Genomic DNA, 17,005 nt, shown 5'->3' on the forward strand with positions numbered 1-17,005 from the left:
CAATGATTTCCAAAACAGGGAGGTGGACTGACAGGCTTTAGCCTGTACAAGCTAGAGGTTTACATGCTAGAGGATATATATATATATATAAAGGATATATATATATAACTTTAAATGTAATGTTAACCATCACGACCACACAACCCTGGGCTGAACAGCAGCATTCACGGCTCTCTGCTTCCTGATTGCAGACACTTTAGACAATATGACCAGCCGCCTCATACTTCTGGCACCTTGCCTTTCCTGCCATGATGGATTGCATGCATTCCTTCTTAAAACAGGAGCCAAGATAAATTCTTCATTCCTTAAGTTTTTTTTGTTGGGTATTCTGACAGAGCAGCGGTAACTAATGCAATCTGTCGCTGAGACAGGCCAGGCCCTACAGTTGGTCAAGCTTTGCGTATGAACTTGACCTTTCTCTAGCTTTGGGTGCGAACTCCTTCCTCCTGCCGTGGTGTGTGAGGATCTCTGTGCCTGTCCAGGTCCAGGATGCTGTGCTCTGTGCCCTCTCTTTACTCTTAGGTTCCTTGAGGACGGTTCTCTCACACATTGACTGGGTTTTTCTGAGACATGGCAAACAGAGCTCCCCAAATTTGATCTCCTAAGAATGGGGGTGTTTCTGAGCATGGGCATCCTCTCTTTTTGCTGGTAAACGTGGCATGCAGACGACTCCATTGGAAACAGAGCTGCAGTTGGGGTCCTGACTGGTACTAGTAAAGAGGGCTTGAGCCTGAAGGGGCCAGGAAGGACCCCTCCCGGCAGGCACTGTTTCCATGGGGGTGTGCTCTGAGTTCTTAACAGTGTGCTAGCTGGCCATGATAATATAAGTATTCAGTCCTGATGCTAAGGGACCTGTACATTGTGCCGAACCAGTTAGCTGAGGCAGCAGCGTTAAAAACTATTTAGCTAAGAAGCAAGAGAGCAAATGGGATGCACACTGTGTTGGGGACTATCCACCTTCCATCCTAATTCCAAGGGAGGAAGGGCACCATCAACTCATCCATCAAAATTCTTAGCTACTTCTTATTAGGGGTCTGCCTCTATGAGGAAATAATTATATCACTGAGAAAAATCTTCCCAAACTAAGGCAACAAATTTGCCCTACAGAGGCTGTTACAAGGAAGTGTACCAAAGGCAAAGTTTTAAGTGGCTGTCTGGGGAAAAATAAAAGCCATAACTGGGTATCCAAGCCTCTTCCAAAATGTCCAATCAGGTTTCTTGTTTCATAAAGATGTGCTTAGTTTACTTAATTTGTATGAGTGTTCTGCATGAATGTGAGTCTAGGTGCTGTGTGCATGCTTGGTGCCCGAGTAGGTCAGCAGGCATTGAATCCTCGGCATAAGAGTTACTGATGGAATTTTTTATCTCCATGTGGGATTTAGGAACTGAATCCAGGTCCTCTGCAAAAAGCGACAGGTGCTCTTAAATGCTGAGTGAACTCTCCAGCCCCCATTCAATGTCTTACTCCTAAAGGTTTCTCCAATCACCTTCTGAGAGTCAGGGCCAAAGCAGGGTTGTACATTCTTCACTGCATCTCTCTTCCCACTTGCAGGGACTTTATTTCCATGATTGACACCTGTCAATCTTCCAGCTCTTGCTCTCCTGTATCAGCGGGGTGTCTTTTCAGAAAACAAAATGAAAAATGCTGTGGGATATTCCTCTTGTCCACTGCAAAGTTGTGTCACTGTGATTGGTTTAACCAAGAAACTGACTGGTCAATAGCTGAACTAAATAAAATTAAGCAGGAGAGCTAAATTGAAAATGTTGGGAAGGAGAAAGGCGGAGTCAGAGGAGTCACCAGCCAGGCACAAAGGGAGCAGGAGATGAATGTGCCAGGCTAAAGAAGGTACTGCCATCTGGCAGAGTATAAATAAGGAGTATGGGTTAACGTGAAATGTAAGAGCTAGTTAGTAATAAGCCTGAGCCATTGGCCAAACATTTACAATTAATATAATTCTCTGTGGTAATTTGAAAGCAGCTTCTGGGACAGAAAAACTGCCTACAAAAAAAAAAAAAAACCAAAACACAAAGCACAAAAACCGTAAGAAAGTCTCGAGTGACGCTCTAAACTGCACTGATCCCATTTGCTCCACAAAGTCCTTGTACAAGCTGGTTCTGTTTGTCTTTGGGTCAGCAGGACGTGGGGACTAGAAAACAGCTCCCCAGGCTACACAATGGAGCCTGTGGAAAAGCGGCCTCCTCCAGGCTTCTGGCACTTGCCAGACTGCACTGAGCATCCATTCATGCTCTTTACCTACCCACTCCTCTGCCAATCTAACTAGGACCAAAACTGCTGCCAGGGCCTGGGAGGGGTCTGATGGGCATGTTATTTTTTCCCTTCAGCTATTTCCCCAGAGCTTGAGTCTGGAATTCTCACCCACTGTCTCCAGTCTAATGACCTCATCTGGATGTTAAAAGCAAAACAGTGACCCCAGACCACTAGTGGTGACATTAGCCTGCATTCCCAACACTTGAGAGATAGAGGCAGGAGGATCAGAAGTTCGAGGCCGTCCTCAGCTACAAAACGTGTTGGATGTCAGCACAAGCTATGTTTGCCAGAAGAGAGGCAGGGCACTTCACTCAGGTTCTGCAGGGTAGAGCCAGGGAAGGATGAAGTAACTCTACCCATGCCTACAATTTCCCCGGGAAGCAGCAGGCAACAGCCAGTCAGTTTTGGGGCTGATGGACATCCATGGCCATTTGTCCATGACCCTGGGACAGGTGGGCAGGGAATGGGATGGAGGAGGTAGGACTCTGGGTCTTTTGGGTGTGAAAGCAAAAATGTCCTAATGGAAGCCAAGTGCTGGCTGAGAACTGGAAACAGGCTGATCTTCAAGAAGAAAAGGTCTGGGTTGGTCCTGAGTCAAGAGCCTGTCTGGGGGGATGCAGGCTGAAGACTTGCCTGCAGGGTTGGCCATAGTGTACACATTTCCAAGCTAAGAGAAAATTCCGGCTGTCCCTTGGCTGTCACCAGGGCTGTCACCTGCCTCCCCATGCAGGGCTCTCAGCACCATCATGTCCTTCCCCCAGTGAGGCAGCATGTCCTGTGAACCCCTGCCTAGACAGCCGAGTGGCTGGCCCTTCCGTTGTCTCAGTTCCCAGGAGGTAGAGGGGAACTCCAGTCTTCTGCTTCCAACTGTATGAACAAGGATTGATTGGAAAGTGGATCCAGTTTTTCCTCCACCCCTATCCCCGTCTCTCCACTGATCAGTGTGTCACAAGCTTTCCCAACCACGGGTGCACTTGGAGGAGACGCAGGCTGAGCTTTGGTGCGGGAACAGCTCTGCTCTCTGTGACTTTCCTTGGCTGGTAAAACTGTCCTGACTTCCCTGATGGCAAGGGGACAGTGCTGAGTAAGACCTGGTGGAGGCAGCATGGCTTCTGTTCTGAGCTTAAAGGTGTAGATGCCAGAGGAGACACAGAAGCCAATTAACAGCCACTGACTATCTGGGTTCACGAAGTCCCCACAGACAGGCCTGTTCTGCTGTTACTAACTGCAAGTCTCTGGTTTGGGGACAGAGAGAAAGATTCCTGGAGCAGCCTGTCCTTGAGGCAATGACGGAGATGATAGGTAGATTCAGACCCTGCTCTGAGGCTGCCACTTCTTAAGTAGGTCTGTGTTGAACCCAGAGGCAGGCTCCACTACAAAGGGACTGGGGACAGTTTCTGGCATTTTTATCGTTAGTCTATAGAGTAGAAACTAGGGAAACCTTATAGCCAGCACCCCCGCCCCCAGCAGGGGGCTGTGAGTGGAAGCCAGGCAGTGGGAGGAGCTCTCTAAAACATCCCTGTTTCTAGATCTGGGGTCCCTGCCTGCCAATAGGAACTGGATCTTCCCTCTCTTGTCTGAGCAGTACCCCCAAGACCACTGGACACCAGAGCTGGCAGATGGGCAGAGGCCAATATTCCAGTTTGGTGGCGATTGGTTACATTGGGGTGGTAAAATTCAGGTGAATGCCATTAAATCACAAAATCAATTTGAGCACTTGTCCCATTCCAAGTACTCAACAAGCCATTATTGTCATACATTTCTCACAACCTGACAATGCAGCAGCCTCCCTCCCTCCCTCCCTCCCTCCCTCCCTCGCTCCCCCTCTCTCTAATATATTTTCCTCTTAAGTCCCCTCCCCACCTCCAGCTTCACAGGTGCTGGTACCCCAGGCCATGGCCCAGCTGAGAATCTTCGTAGGTTTGTAATGACTTGTCCCCAAATGTCCCAGGGAGCCTATATGTCAGATACATCCAGGTTGGGGGACAAGAAACTCCTGGGTTTCTCCAGGTCAGTCCAGGTCTTTTCAGGGGCTTGGCCGGTGCATGGTAGGAGGGGGAGGGCTCAGACCAGGGTCTCAGCCTCTACTGTGACATCCAGAGGAAGGTGCCCAGGCATCTCACTGAGGCTCAGAGCAGCGCTGGATGGGACCCGGGCAGTAGCTTCTAGCGTGACCTGTCCCTGAAAGAGCAGCGACCATCACTGCATCTCTTCTGCTGTGGCCCCTCTTGCTGCACTACAGTCTTGATTCTCTCCTGATGGCTACCAGCTTCCCAACATCCAGGGTCTCCCACTCCTAGGCAGTTCCTCCACAGGCTGTCCACTTTCCAGGAAGGCTAGCTGCTCTAAGGAGGTTCAGGGCTAGTGGTCTATATGAAATTAGGGAGCTATGGGTGACATTTGGGAAGGATCAATGGGCAGCCACTGTGGGGGCTGATGTCCCTGCCAGAGTATTCAGGAAACCCAAGTGCCCACCATCAAATACTACCAACAATGGTCAACTACTATCTAGGCAGCTTCCAGTGTTTTGCTGTGAACTTTGATGTGTGCCCAGTTTGCTGCATGTAGGCGTTCGGTAGTCTTATGTGTACCAATGATTCAGGTTACTATCGAGCTCTCTGGGTTCACGCCTATTGGACTATATAAGAATCTGGGCACTAGGAAGATGGCTCAGTTGGCAAAGTGCTTGCTGCACAAGTGTGACACCATGAGTTCAATTCCCACAGCCTGCATAAAAGAGCAGAACATGACCTGTGCTTTTAATCCCGGTGCTGGGGAGGCAAAGATGAGCTAACTCCTGGCGTTTGCTGCCAGCCAGCACAGCTGCTTCTCCTTCTGGGATCTTTGCACACGTTTCTCTGGCACGACCCACTTCTTACGGAAGAACACCCACACTCATCAGCACCCACCCTTTCCTGGGTTATCTCTGTTTCCACCTTGTTTGATAGTGATGCCAGGTAGACAAAGGAGACAGATATGAGGTAACCAAGGGAACAGCAGATGCATCTTGGTAGGTGTGTTTCCTCATAGCCAGGATGTGCCTTAGTGATTAAGCATCTTTGAAGCAATGGTTATGTGCTTCCCACGGTAGCAGAGGCAAAAGAACCAGTGTATTTTCCTACTCATCACACACACACACACACACACACTAACAAAGGGTCTGTGTTCTTAAAGGACACTAAAAATACAATATCATTTGCATTGTGAGTTTGAACCCTCTCTTTACATCTTATTTTTTTGTTTTTAGAGGATCATGGGAAGTAATAATGTAAAAGCGAGATAAGGTTCACCATAATTTTGATAGAAAATAAATATGCCAATCATCTCATAAATATTCACAAAAGCATCTTTAGATATAGAACATAGAATCCCCTTGGATGTTTCTCCTTTGGAGGGGGGAAGACCATGCCAGTCTCCCTTTGGAGAACTTGCTTAACTTTGCAAAATAAACTGCGTAAACTCTTTACTCTCTGTGTCTCTCAACTAAATTCATTTCTTTTAGGAGAAAAAAAAAACTCAGGCAGACTCTCTCCTGTTTTCCGGTAACAGGGGATTCTTTTCTGTGGAATCAATGAGCTCTCTGTGGGTAGAGACTGGCCAGGACTTCCTCTGGCCCTGCCACACCTAGTGATCCATGGGCACCTGCAGATGTACATACATACCCACCGTGAAGGTTTGTCCGGTTTTAACAAGATGCTGCCTGCCAGCCTCCTGAAAATGCACATCAACTGCTTGAAACATAATGGAGAGCCATTCTCGTTAACTGTGATAAAAATTCCACAGAGACAGACTAATGGTATAGAATAGTTCTCCATCCTGTCCTGGTTCCCACCACAAAGCCAGGAAAGAAGATTTCAGAGTCATCAACCTAAAGGACAGAAAGAGATGACAGCAGACAAAAGATGATAACATTTAAACATTTGTGATGTTATATTAGGACTGGTCCATCATGCATCTGTCTCTCATCCATCCATCCATCCATCCATCCATCCATCCATCCACACACCCATTCATCTGTAGTGATATTTCATTTGTGTTTTAATAAATAAAGTCTGCCTGAATTTCAGAGAGTAAAACAGCCACATAGACCAGGCAGGCAGTGGTGACACACACCTTTAATTCCAGTAACCATGCTAGTTTGCCACAGAAACCAGGCAGTAGTGGTGCATGCCTTTAATCCCAGCACTAGAGAGGAATATAATATGGGAGGAGACAGCTCTCTCACACAGTCTCATCCTGAGATTCCTGGAGGCAGGATCGCCATTTCAGACTGAGGTAGAGGTAAGAGCTGGTTGTTTTGCTTTTCTGACCTTCCAACCCCAGTTTCTGTCTCTCGGATTTTATCAATTGTGCTACATTCATCCATTCATTTATCCATTTTGCAGATCTTTACTGAGGACCAATAATTGGAATTGGAAATGAGTTAAGCAAAACAGACCAACTTGCTTTCCCCAAAACTCTCGGCCCTGTCAAGAATAACTAGCCAGGCAGTCAGCAAACACACAGAGATAGACCCAGCATGAAGAACCTGTGGGGAATGCTGACATTCAGAGCCAGGTGACCGAAAGTGGGGGTGCAACTGTGGGGGACTTTGTGGGGCAAGGTAAAGGGATGGACACGGCAGGGTGGGGGAACTGCTACACCAGGTGGGTGGGGAAACCCAAGAAGGTGACTTGAGAGAACTTAGCAGGGTATTTGGGACGCCGAATGACTCCAGGGAAACCTGGAAATGCTAGGACTCATTGAGCAAATGAATGAACACCTGGGCCAGTCCCTGAAGAAGTGACTTTGGGTCCTGTACCTACCAGATGGCAGCTGGTTTCACTCAGTGTCAACTTCTGTGCCCAGTGCTGAGCTAAGGTACAAGGTAGTCTCCCAGAATGAGAGCTGAGCAGTGGGCAAATTGGGTTCAGCTTTTTCTGGAGGCCATGGGCAGGGAAATGGTGGCCACAGTGGTATGAGAGCTTACTCTCTTACTGGTGCTCAGCCTTGGTGCTATTGTGGAGTGAAGCTCCCACGGTGGGGGTTCTGACATTCAAGCCCCCCAACACCCACATGCTTGCCTGTTTGGCTCTCTTGCAGACCTCAAGCTCATTCATCCTGTGTTGTGTACAAGGAAAATCTTTTAGAGCCTGCTCCCTGGGGCTTCCTGCTGAGGCTCCCTTTCAGGAGCACCCAAAGATTCAGGGCCCACTCTTAGCTCTGCTCGCACTGGCTGTGTTTTGGGGTGACAGCCCTGCCTTCTAGTTTATCCGCTTTTCAGAGGCAGACTAAACCTTCCCATCTTTGGGTCATCAAGATTTGCCTCTTGTCATGGTGGGCCTGTTCCAGGACAGGGCTTAGGCACCAGTACCCTAAGATTAACTGGCCCTGAAAAGATAGTTAATTCATTAGAGGAGGGCAAAATACCTTAGGGAAATGTATACTGTGGGAAGGAATCAGGGAGGAGCTCAGAAATCAACCCAAAAGTGAGCTAGGGAGGCACCAGCTCAGCTGGGACCTGGGGGGTTCCAAGGTGACCAGCAGACTCCAGAGTCCCAACCGCCTACACTCACTGCGAATGTTAGTTATCTGACAGGAACGTGGGATTTCTTCGCCATCTTCAGTGAGGTAAAATTGCTTTAGTTTAATAGAAGAAAAAATATTACCCTTCCCCGCACGAAATACCAGTCCTGTTAATAACTCTTCAAGCAAAGAAAAAAGACGAGAAAGGACATAAAAACAGTTCCGTCTCCATTTGGCCCACTTTCAATCAACTAATTAGAGAAAGGCCAGTTTCTTATTTTTAAAAGTGTTTACTCAGGTGTTTGCCAGAAAGAGGGTGAAGATGAATTGAATGGGCACTCTGTGGGCGAAGGGAGGGGGCATTGCGAGGACCAATTATCAAGAGCAGCTGAGGCCAAGTCCCTGGGACTCAACCAGAAGACATATGAGTGTCAATGAGGGGCGATCCATCATTCTGCAAGTGAGCAGATGGGTAGCCGGGGCGATAACGCTGTGTTAATTTGTCCCATTTAAAATGAACATTTTTGATACAGGTATATACTACCGCCTCCTTTTCATTATTCCATGCTTCCTGGACCGCGTTCTCCCCACCTTCACCCTCCCTGGAAGGGGGCTGACACATATGGGGGAGGTGTGACTGTCTTTGTCATCCATGGAGTGATGGCCCTTTGCTCATGTGACTGTGAGCATCCCACTCACATTTGTTCACCCCCTTCCCACACCCCCACCTCCATATCATCAACAGAGCTGAAGGAGATCTTCCTTCCACCTTGCCAGTGCCCACAGGTGTCAGCCTCCTGGGAAGAACTGGCTGATGTGGCTGGGTGCGGGCTGGTGATTATCCCGTGGGATGTTTCTCTACCTTCTGGGGTCTGTGCACCTACCACTGGATGGTGGACCTGGGGAAGGCAGCAGGTCAGCTAGGCGGCCCAGCGAGGCTATTATCAGCTCAGCTCTGTCTTCCATTACTCAACATGTTCTCATGGTACCCCCTCAGTGACTCAGCAGTGTTCTGGAATGAGTCAGGGATAGGCCTGACCCTTACAGAGCACGTGGCCTTGCAGAGATGAGCAGAAAGAAATTGGGAGGAAAATAGTGTGATAATTGTCACAGGAACAAAGACAGGATGATGAGAAAACCCTTCACCTGGGAGAAGCTGTAAAGAAGGCCCCAGGGTGCCAGTGGAAGACAGAAGCAGAAGTACACATTCTCTGGCTCAACCTCTCAGACAGGGGGACCCACACAAACCTACACAGTACACAGCTATTGAGACAGGGGACCCCCACAAACCTGTACAGTATGCAGCCATTGAGACAGGGGACCCCCACAAACCTGCACAGTACACAGCCATTGAGACAGGGGGACCCACAAACCTACACAGTACACATCCATTGAGACAGGACCCACACAGACCTACACAGTACACAGCTATTGCTTTCATTTGTTGCACAGTTTGGATCTGTTGGTTTAAGGTCTTGACCAAATCCCAGCATCTGTCAGGGACTCAGTGTTTGCATCTATAAAATGGATTGGGATGTGGTTTGCTGAATTCTCAGGTCTACTAAAGCCCAGTGTGAGCAACACATGCAATCTCTCTGTGGTAGTGAACCCCCACAGGAGAGTCATTCTGTCTGGGTACAGCCACCCCCCAACATAGACTCTAAGGATTTAGGTCTTCTGGGGAAAGTCAGGGAGGGAGTGGAGCTTGCAGACCCTGACAGAAGGATGAAGTGGAGGGCCACAGCCCTGCTTCAGCCTTCCCCCTCACTCCGAGATTGCTACCACAAGGGCTACACCCCATTTTCATCCCAACTGGAGCCAGAACATGCATGCATGCTCCTTCTCCTCCCTTTCAGCCTTAATCTGAGGTCACTGAGTGGTAGGGGAAAGCAGAACTGGGTGTTTCGGAACTTGGTGGCTAATCTTGGCTGCCAGCTTGATTGAGTCTGGAATCAACCAGGCAGGTCTCTGAGCATTTCCGGGAAGGGCGAACTGGAGGGGACAGCACTTCAGACCACGGGTCACATTCCCACAGCAGCCCAGGTGTAAGGAGGCCCGCGGGAAGATCCTGTCTGCCTCCATTTCTTGCTGGGGAGTGCATCTGTTCTGTTGCTGTTGCCGTCACCACCACAGTTCGCTGCCAGCAGACTCTGGCTTCTGTCTTCCATGGTGGACGGAAGGCCAGCAACTCTGTAGGGACTCTCCAGCTCTTCATTGTGGGGTTGGGACTGATGAAGCATCTAGCCTCACTTGCTGTGGGACAATGGTGTGTGCCCTGTCAATTGTATTTTAACAAAATGCTGATTGGCCTATAAGCTCAGACTTCTTATTATCTCTTATAACTTATATTAGCCCATTATTCTAGTCTGTGTTAGCCATGTGGCTTGGTACCTTTTTCAGCGAGGCAGTCACATTTTTCTTTGCTCTGTGTCTGGCTTCCTCTGTGTCTGGGTGACAGATGCAGACTGAAACTTCCCTTTTCCCAGAATTCTCATTGCCCCGCCTCTACTTCCTGACAGGCTACTGGCCAATCAGCATTTTATTAAAATACAATTGACAGCGTACAGACCATGTTTAGTCAGCGCCACATTGGGTACCACTTGTCAATTAGTTTCTAATTAATGTAGACCTCTATGTATTTCTTTGGGACTAAACAGATGTAGGACCTGGTGGGACAGAAAACTCTGTCAACAAATGTCATGTCAACATGGGGCTGACTAAATCCACTTAAAAACATGAGAGAGCTTGAAAAGGAATTCTAGACATAAAAGAACAGAGTTAAGCATGGCTTCTCTTCAACAGCATTTTCTCAGGTGGGCTCTGTTTACAGGAGGCAAGCATGTCTCATTTAAAAGAGGTTTCCTAACTCAGCTGTAGCTGTAAAACCTTGCAGCTCTTTTAAGAGGCCCTGCCGCAAAGCACTTAAATGGTGTTCATGAATAGCCAACCGCATGCTTCTTGTGGTGGCAGGGACATTAAAACACCATAGAGTTGTAGCAATAAACATGGCTCCGGCCGGTACCTCTGCCATGAGGCTAGACTCTCAGAAAAAAAGCCAAGGAGTGGGCTGGATCTAGCTGTCAAAGCCACTGCTTTAATCCTACCCATATCACTTAGCAAATTAAAGACTCGTGTGGTCAGAAAAAGAGAGATATACAGTAGAGATAGATTCAAAGATGAAGAAAACCTCTAAACGATTTACCGTGTGTTTAAAAATATATGTAGGCTTGGGGAAAAAAAGGATAAAGTCCTTAAAAGAAAAAGGAAAAGAGAGAGTAGTTGGGTGTGATGGTGCACACTTTTAATTCCAACGTTTGGGAGGCAGAGGCAGGCGGATCTCTGTGAGCTCAAGGACAACCTGGTCTACAGAGTAAATTCCAGGACAGCCAAAGATACACAGCGAGACCCTGTCTCAAAAAGCCAAAAATTAGAAATAAAAATAAAAGAAAAATAAAAGACTTTAAAAACCATGTAAAGATGAAAAATACACAGAGAGTCTGGATACTGTATGTTATTGTGTTGTCTTTAAATTGTTTGATGACTAAGGACAGAGCAAAAGCTGATAAAAGACATTTGATTATAAATGCTGCTGGACTATATATATATATATATATATATATATATATATATATATATATATATATATAATGTTTTGACTTTAAAATTTAAGTCAGAAGATATGTTACTTTGGAGAAGAGGTTTTGCTTTTTTTTCCACAGGAGATTAGGGACTGTGGACTCATTCTGAATTAAGGAAAATCAGGTTTGACCAAGGAAGACACCCTGAGAGATCCCCAATAGGAGGAATGGCCCAGATATCTGAGTTCTACACCCGAAACAGTCCAAAGACTGCTGCCTGAGATGATCAAGCCTCACAGGATACTCCAGTCAGGACTTGATCATAATTCTAAATTTTCTTTAAGTCTCCATAAGATTATCAGTGCCCCCCCCCCACATCAGCAGGAAGTAGCCTGGAAAACTATGCCCACATTCCCCCAAAAAATGAACTATGGATATTTATCTTTGTTTGGGATGTTGGTTACAAGTTGTTATGGATAATGGTCAGGAGAAAAGCTAAATAAAGGCGATTTGACTCAGAGTTCTTGTTTAAAGAGGAGGGGAAAGTGCTGCGGGACAATGGTCTGTACTCTGTCAATTGTATTCTAATAAAATGCTGATTGACCAGTAGCCAGGCAGGAAGTAGAGGTGGGGCAACGAGAATTCTGGGAAGAGGGAAGTTTCAGTCTGCATTGGTCACCCAGACACAGAGCAAGCAAGACGTGATTACCTCGCTGAAAAAGGTACCAAGCCACGTGGCTAATACGGACAAGAATAATGTGCTAATATAAGTTATAAAAGTTAATAAGAAGTCTGAGCTAATAGGCCAATCAGTTTATAATTAATGTAGAGCTCTGTGTGTTTCTTTGGGATAAATGGCTATGGGACCAGGTGGGACAGAAACCTTCAGTCAACTCTCATTGACTGAGCAGCTGCCAGGTTCTCAGCCTCTGCAGCAGACAGACACTTTGAGTCATCTATCTGAGATGAGAGTCAGTCGAATAAGTCCTTTTTTATATTTATAAATATTTATTCTAATGCATTGGTCTTCAGTGGAGGTACAAGACCTGAATTCCCATCATGCACCACATTGATGGCTGCAGCTAGAAGGGCCCCAGAGCAACCACTTCACCCTTTGCTCCTAATGAGAAATACCACTCCATACCCCATAGCCTTTCTTAGGAGGAGCGGACACAGAACCCACTTATCTGGCAGCTTCTGCCCCCTCAAATAAGTTAATCATGTGTGCTCAAGGGGACCTCCCATGTCATAAACCCCACCTCTAAGGCATTGTCTGTTTACCAGGGCTTCTGAGAGGAATGCCAAGGGGCTGGCCATCTGTGGTGACTCGTGTTCTGGACAGGAAGCCATCAGAACTAACACTGCCCATTGTTAGACATGACTGTGCAATGCTGGAGGTCCTGAGCTTGCGCCAGATGAAAATGGTTCTTGCAGGGAGCAGAGTCCCAAACGTGGGACTGTAGAAACCAAGCTTAGAGGTGTTGGCTAGCACATGAAAAAAGTCACAATAAGAGGTTCTGGGATGGGTGACATGAGTACCAACTCAAGCTGGACTCCAGCAGGGCAGGACACTGACCACAGGGTTCTCACCCTGCTGGTCTGGTCTCCTGGGGGTCTGCGCATACCGGCCATCAACCAGAGTTCTTCCCATCTTGACACTGGATTCGAGAGTGTGCTGTCTCCCCATTTCTCCCTAACATCTACCTGTATTGTTAAAAGATAAGCAGGGCTTTGAGGGGAAGCTTCTAGACCTTCTGCGGGCCAGAAAGACAGTAGTAGCTGGTCCTGCTGTTACCGGGCTGACCACTGGTGGTGTGTGTGCAGCTAGTTAACGACCATAGTGTTGTCTGTAGACAGAAGCTTCTGTCCAGGAAACGAGTGCACAGCCTCCATCTGCAGTTCTTAGTGCCTTACCCACCCTAGTGCAGGTCGTCCAGGTGTTCTCAGCCTCCAGGTGTACCAGGCACCAGTGTGAGCCCCAAGGAACAGACACAGTGGATCTGTGCCCCATGCCACTCAGTCACCTCGGATGGGGCCCCATCTCTCCGAGTTCAAAACCCTGTGTACTTGTCATGCTGTTGCTGACACTTCTTCCCCAACATCTCCCATCACCCTCTGCAGGAGATCTGGACCCAGTGCCACAGACATTAACATGCACCTGCCTGGCACTGGGAGGCACTCGGGAGAGCAGCCTGCCCTGCCCAGATGGGCATGCAATGGAAAGATGTGCCTTCTGAGGACAGTGTACTCACGGCATGGGAGATGCCATTCCAACAAGGATAGAATGGGACCAATGTGGGCCCCAAGATTCCAGGTCAGGCCAATGGCCATGGGTGAGCAGGAGGCTCTGGGTTAGGACCATCAGCACAGGAAAGGAACCTGGAGAGGAGGTGGTAATGCTGGTGTGACAGGACATTGATGGACTGGTTCCTGTGGACCAGCAGGACCCCCTGTTTTGCTTTCAGAGAGATTGTTTGGTGGAGTCAATCCCTATGCCTCTGCTGGCCTTTGGAAGGCTCCCCCTTCCCCTTGCATTCTGTGTACCATCCCCACCTGTCTCTAGCACCTGGCCTGCGGCAGAAATGCATCCCAATGCATGTGCCATCTCCTGAGATTGTTCAGAGGGCTAGAGGGCTGGAGACACTGGTAAACTCCAATAGATCTGGGGCAGTAGCAGGCAGGATTAGGAGAAGGAGTGAGGCCAGAGGAGAAAGTAAGGCTGGAGGAAGGGACAGGGCAGCAACCAGGAGGCTGAAGAAATCCAGGGGTGTGAGCGGAGGTGGCACTTAGACCACAGATGTCTAAGAAGTGGTCTGGCCACACAGAACATCAGGTCGGACTTAGGCATTGAGGAAGGAAGGGTAAGGACTTGGGAAGACAGGTCTCAGAGTTTGAGACAGGAGGCGTGACTCATAGGCAGGCAAGAAAGCCTGGAAGCTGGGCCTGAGGAGCTGGCTGAGTCTGATCCCGAGAGCCAGGGTCCTGCAGCCTCCAACCACGGAAGGCTACAGGGTGCAGATGGGGTGCTGGCTTCTCAGCAACCTTTTCTATTCCCAGGTCTGCACAAAACAGTTTTTTCCCAGAAGACCCAATCTTGCTTCCAACCTCGGCAAAAAAAAAAAAAAAAAAAAAAAAAAAAAAAAAGCATGGACTACAGCTGAATTATCTTTCAATGTGAGGGACCCTGAGGCCTCCTTGGTTCCCCTGTCTGGGCACAGGTCCCTGCTCTCTGAGGCAGGAGGGAGGGCCATCTTGCTGATTGGTAAGTGGTAGCCAAGTATACTCCGTCTGGCTGCACACAGGTTTCATTTTCCTTTAGAACATGCGTGTTCCACTAACAGGCAGATTTTAAATGGCAATTTTATTTCTCTAAGTACAAACCTTATCTGTGGTAGAATGGCAGGATCAGTGGACATTTGCAATATTTTTTAAATCCCTTTAATAGTTCTGTCATATTGCTTTTTCAATTACTATTTTGAAATGTTCAACAGTAAAAGACAGCATTACGGCCTCGTGGCTCTCCTGCCAGAATCCAGGGCTGGGTGGGACACGTATCCATAAGGCAGTTTTGGTGAGATATAGCATCGATGAGTCTCTGTGAGGCTGCAGACCAGCCTCACAGTAGCTCCCTTCTGAGAATGAAGAAGAGCAGCCCTTCCCAGTGGGAAGAGGCTGTCTCGACAGTGGATTGCTACTTTAAATTGTGGAGGAGGGTGTACATCAGGATGTGTTGAGGGGGAAAAACCCAGTCTGAAGAGATAACTTGGAGTCCAGGAGGAAGAGTGGAAAAGTGACAAGGGGGGAAACCAGAGACACAGCATCCAGGGGAATGAATTGATGTGGGATTCACCTCTGTATGCTGTGAATACGATTGGTTAATTAATAAGGAAAACTGCCTTGGCCTGTTGATAGGGCAGAACTTAGGTAGGCGGCGGGGGGGGGGGGGTGTGGATAACTAAACTGAATGCTGGGAGAAAGGAGATGGAATCAGGGAGAAGCCATGTAGCACCTCCAGAGACAGATGGCAGAACTTTAGCTGGTCACAGTCACATGGTGATTACTAGATTACTAGAAATGGGTTAAATTAATATGTAAGAATTAGCCAATAAGAAGCTAGAGCTAATGGGCCTAACAGTGTTTAAAATAATATAGTGATTACTTTGGGTCTGAGCAGCTGGAAACCAACAAGCAGCCCTCAAACAACAATGAATGAGCACACTAAAGGGATCTGCAGGGCACAGGGAGGGGGAAGCATAAGAGCACTGAATTTCAAGCTGAGCAAGTATGGCAGGAAGGTGGATATTATGAGAAAGAGGCACAGATATGGGGGAAGAGGGAGCCATACATGATAGGAATTTGTCCCAACATCAGTTTAGGTTTCCTTTCAGACACAAGCAACTGAACACATATGTGTACACACACACACACACACACACACACACACACACACACACACCACCCTTATGTAAAACACATCTTCACTGAATAAGTAGAATTCTTTACTTGTCTTCTTTTAACACAGAGTGGCAGCCACTGTCCTGGGATTGGCTTCACATGAGATATGAGAGCCACCCAGAGATGAGTTGGTATGTATGTAAAGACACATGCATGTCACAAGAGCTGACCCCTATTTATAGAAGGGAATCAGGCATCATGAGCTGCAGTGTCTGTGGGTTCCAGAGCCCATCTTCATACACTGAAGGGTGGCTGTGTGCACACACACCTTCCCTGCAGCTCTCAGAGCTCACTACATATACCAGAGAGTGGTCATGTGCTCACATGCTTCCCCGTGGCACCCATCGCCCATTCTCAGCTACAGAACTGCAGCCGTGTGCACACTTGCTTCCCTCTGGGCTCTCTGGAGGGTGGAGCGGTGGGTGAGGAGCACAACTCTTGGGAGCCTTGGCACCTTTAAATCCTGGGAGTGAAGAAAGACACTGGGCAGAAGCTGGCAGCCTGGCTCTGAGAAGGGAGGACCCTCTTTAGCATTTATGAAGTAGGATAATAAAGCAAAGAGAAGCAGAGCATCAAGCTTCTAGATGAGAAAATTAGAGCGTATGAAATATTCATCCCTTTAGCTCTGCAGCGGCCAGCAGAGCGCACTGGGCAGAGCATTGGTTTCTGGCCAGGGCTCTAGCCCTCCTTTCTAGAGATGAGCCAAGCCACACTGCAGACAGGGCGGGACACAGCTCCTTCACTATGCTCCTTTAATATCTCATTTTAAATGCTCTTTACAGTGTAAGTTTAAAGGAAATCTGGAACTGGGTCTCAGTCTTCATTATTAAGAGGAAAACAGAAACACCTGCTCAGCTGGCTGTGTGAGGGGCTGGGTTCGGCCTTATGACCTCTCTTCTGTCCTTCCAACCTTTTCAAGCATCCCACGCACCATCCAGTACTGCTGTCACCACTGTGTGTGGCACTGCCGCTTGTGTCCAAAGTGTCCCACAGTGGTTCCTGTGTTAAGAGGCAAGGGCGGGAGGATGTGGTGGGGGAGGGGACAGTGGGCTGTGAAACGCTGTCTCTGGACCTGGCACAGCTACAGAACTTGTGGTCTCCGTGCAGTTGAAGTCGAGATCTGTCAACATTCTAGCAGGCAGCACAAGCTGGGTGAGAGGGAGGAGAGCTGGGATGATGGGCTCAGGATACATTGTAT

The sequence above is a fragment of the Arvicola amphibius genome, chromosome 6, assembly GCF_903992535.2.
Source record: "Arvicola amphibius chromosome 6, mArvAmp1.2, whole genome shotgun sequence".
Taxonomy (NCBI): domain Eukaryota; kingdom Metazoa; phylum Chordata; class Mammalia; order Rodentia; family Cricetidae; genus Arvicola; species Arvicola amphibius.